The sequence below is a fragment of the Hipposideros armiger genome, unplaced genomic scaffold, assembly GCF_001890085.2.
Source record: "Hipposideros armiger isolate ML-2016 unplaced genomic scaffold, ASM189008v1 scaffold_430, whole genome shotgun sequence".
In the NCBI taxonomy this organism is placed as follows: domain Eukaryota; kingdom Metazoa; phylum Chordata; class Mammalia; order Chiroptera; family Hipposideridae; genus Hipposideros; species Hipposideros armiger.
In genome coordinates this window covers 1,058,107-1,062,148 of record NW_017731780.1, presented here as the reverse complement: position 1 = coordinate 1,062,148, position 4,042 = coordinate 1,058,107, and the positions used below count along the sequence as shown (strand labels likewise).

The 4,042-nt window shown below is 38.9% G+C and overlaps 1 protein-coding gene across 4 annotated transcripts in view; it reads right to left on the bottom strand.

Moving 5' to 3' along the window:
* The window catches only part of MTMR7 (myotubularin related protein 7), a 106,596-nt gene that overhangs the window by 63,738 nt on the left and 38,816 nt on the right, over positions 1-4,042 (bottom strand). The window contains exon 2 of one of the 4 annotated variants that reach the window (XM_019664763.1): positions 239-400. The exons of the other annotated variants lie outside the window; for them this stretch is intronic. The gene's annotated coding sequence lies outside the window, so the exon portion shown is untranslated. The remainder of the gene's footprint in view (positions 1-238; positions 401-4,042) is intronic. 4 annotated transcript variants of the gene reach the window in all.

Genomic DNA, 4,042 nt, shown 5'->3' with positions numbered 1-4,042 from the left:
GGAATATTTCTATGGAAAAAACTCATTTACATACTAAAATGTGCCTAGCTAAATTAAAGCAGAGGTCCAGGGGTGATATACCAGTTAACAATGTCTAAAAATGGAATGCAAATAATTTCCCCTGCACTTAGGACTAATGAAACAAAATTTTATAGAGATAATCATATTGAACATAACATTTTGAGGGAAAAATATTTACTACGGATCATTCTCCCTATAGAAGTGAAGGAAGTCTTACCACTTGGATTATTTTTAGAAAACCTCAGTAGAACTGAACAAGGTTCACAGATGGTGGTAGATTAGAATAGTAATGAGATGTTTCCATGTCTTCTTGTTAACTCTGGATGCTGCTGCAGGAAAATTACGTTTCAAACTCTAAGAGTTCTTATAGGTCCCACAGCTGTCAAAAATATTTTTGAAGTAGAGGGATGAAAAAAGAAACAAAAGATAAGTAGGGAAACACCAACAGCATTATTTTCCAATGATTTGTAACAAGAAAAATGAGTAATAAAAATGAAAATTCAGTTGTCTGAGAAATTCTATGAATATGGGGAGCACTGCTCAGTTCCACTGTATGGTTTACGCTAAGATAGCCAGAACATTCTTGACTGTGACTCTACAGTCGGTCAAATCTAGATAACATGAAATAAATCTCAGGAGTTTTGGCACCATCTTGAAGCACTGGTTTGATAATTCTGCCTCATTGTTAGGCTAAATCAATTCCACCTCATTTATACATATGATAAACCATATGGTAATAAGCTTTCTTTCATACTTGGAGAAATAAGACTCTTAGGAAACTACCAGTTTCTCTACACAAAGTTATTTCAATTCATTTGCATGTTCCTAGGAACACCATACTTAAGACATGCCAGTTATTCACACTCTGCAAATAGCAGCTCATCTATGCAAAACACATTAAAGTATATCACTAATTTTGGGTGTACATTTTTTACATTCTGACATTTCTGAAAACAGAATGCATCTTATGATTAATGTGGTAAGATGCCATTGTGTCATGTAATTGGCAGTGTTTTTGTCTTCCCTTGTGGTACATAAAATCTTGGTGCGTCTTACAATCACTGATGTTTTAGATTTGCTGAAATGCAGTTAAGTTTATAGTCACTGGCATATGAATGATATCTGAAACCATGAGACCAGAAGAGGTTACCTGGGTAAGTGAGAAGAGATCTGAGGAAATACAACATTAAAGGTTGGATGGAAGAAAAGAAATCAGAAAAGCAAACTAGGAAGGAATGGTCAATTAGAAGGAACATCAGGAGAGCATACTGTCAAGGGAAGGTGTACAGACTCGGTGGTTTAAGAGAGGGGGGTTGTTTCTGTCAAACACTGCTGAGATCAAGTAAGAGAAGAACTATAAAATGTCCATTGAATTCAGTAACATGGAAGACACTGGTGACTTTAGCAGGGATGGTCCCAGGAGCACTAGCATCAGAAGCCATAACACTGTGGCTGGAAGAGTGAGTTCATGCGAGCTGAGAAAGTAGAGGTTCTACTCCTTGCAGAAGTTAGGTTGGGATTGGGCAGAAGCCAGAGTGGGGCAGCCTGGCCACTCAAACTCTATCCCGGAGCAGCAAAGAGCCAAAGCATACAAAGAGCTTTCCAGAAGCAACTGGCATGTCAAGATATTTTCAAGAAAGAAGCCTATTAATGTTGCCAATGAGGAGGCATCTCAAATTGTGATTCACACAGGATAAAAAATAACTCCCATTAGGAGGAATTTGTGAGAAATAACATTTTAAAGGATTAAGAAAAGGAGAAGTGGATCACTGGGCAAGGATTTATCCTGCGTATGTTGGTCTCCCCAATCCTATGAAACTTTTTACCTAGCTTTAAAAACTGTTTTGTTTTTTTAAAATTATGAAACATATACTTATTTATGTAATGTTTTAAGATTCAGAAATATAAAAGGAAAAACAATCACTCCTAGTTCCATAATCCAAACACAAGCACTGTTAATAATCTTTTGGTGTATTTTAGGAAATATTTACACCTGATTTTAAGCATTGTTGGATTTGGTGGTAGTGAAGTGCTGGGTACAATAATCCCAGGGAAGGGGAGGGAGAGTCTAACCTCAGTCTTCTGCTTTATGAACTTTCCCTTTCCCCCAAACCTTCAGGGGAGTTGGCTACATACCATAATACCTTGATGCGCTACAGAGGGCTGTGTAAGAGGAAGGTTCCAAATCTGCATAGCTGTGTCATGGAACAGAGATGCATCAGCGTATGCTGAAACAGTCTGTAACCTGAATTCAGTGGGAGCAGATTATGTCAGGGGTGACTATAAAAATACAAACCAACAGGGGAGCTGGCAGAAAATCTGGGGGGAGCTTTAGAGTTCTGAAGGGAGTAAAATGAGGGTGTTCAAAGTAACTTGACCAATATCTCTCATGGATCAGGCCGATCGCAGCTGTCACTTGGTTTATATAAAATTACCATAATAATAATAAAAACAATAACAAATACTTTTTAGGCTACTTACTCTATGCCATGCACTGTGCTCTCACTTTGCATATTTGACCTCAGGGAATCCCCATAATACCCCAGGAGTTAAGTCCTTAAACAGTCTCCATGTCACAGTTATGTTTAGAGACCTGACATGTTTCCCCAGCCTGAAGCTAAGGTCTGTGTAACCCCAAAGCCCAAGTTCATTGTTTTTATCCCAGCATTGAGCACTGGTGAATGCCTGTGAGTTCACCTTAGCCCTGTTATCCAAAATTAATATGTTTAAGATAATCAACTCACAATTATTTTAAATAACTCTATCCATGAAATTAGCATTTGCAAATAGAATGCTTTAAGACAAAATCATACCATAAAATTAAATTCACAAACCACTATCAGAATATACTTTGAGATAAACCCAAACACAGAAAGCCCGGGAATGGGGTACAAGGGCCTAAACTCTGGCCAAGGAGACGTTCAGGACTCTCATGACTAATCAAAGTGAGAACCCCAAACATCCAATTCCATTCAACAAAACGCCTATGTGCAACTCTGTGTTAGGACAAAAGGGTGAATAAGATCAAGTCTTTGTCCATCCTCAAGAATCATACAGATTCAATGGAAAACACTGTGCCCCAGCTTAATAGCGTTTTCATTCCCATCCCTGCTTAGCTGGGGTTAGATTGAGGAAAAAAAAAAAAAAAGAAAGAAAAGAAAGGTTTTGTCAGCTTTTCTAGGCCAAGGCTGAAAAGCTTCAGTGAAAACACCGGGCCCTACCACAGCATTGCCAGGCCTGAAATGGGATACCCAGCAGGGGAACACAAGTCTAGCTTGATCCTTCTCTCACTGCCTAGAATCAGGAGGACCCTTTGAATCACACAGAGACAGAGCCTCTCTTAGCAATTCCCCATCACTCCACCTTCTAATTGCAACCTTAATAGAACATGAACCTTTACTTTCTACCCTGCAGGCTGAATACTGGACCGCTGAACGTTTTGGGCTCCAGGATCATCTCAGACTATCTGGAAAAGTAAAGCTGCTCTGCAAGGAGCCCAAAGGTCAGAGGAGGGTTACCTTTTCTTAAAAAGGACAGAAAAAAGGAATGGCACTCGCCACCGGCTTTGCTTGGGCCAAAGACATTCAATATCATATAAAATAGGCTGTTAGGTCACTGCCATTTTGGGGAAAGAGATTCAGAGGTTGTTGAACAGGGAGAAATCAAAATGTCTGCAGCAGCCAAAACCTAAGACAAGTTTATGTTCTAATCTAAGAAAAGCAGCTAGATAAATAGTTTGTCGTGCTAAATCTGGTATCATGACATTTTCTAACTCTACCAACATGAAAAGTAAAGTATTTGTGAGTCAGAAGGTCTGAGATCTGGTTCTGATTTCAATTTTGAAACTGAACTATTAGGGGCAGACAGCTGAGTTGCTGAGTTTCTATCTCTGAGTTTTTACTTCTATGAAGGTCGTACTAGGTATTTAGTGTCTTTCTCCATTCTAAAAGGCCGCAATTCTAATTCAGTGGTACCATCTAGAAAAGCTTCTAAGAACGCAAAACAGTAACTATGGAAATAC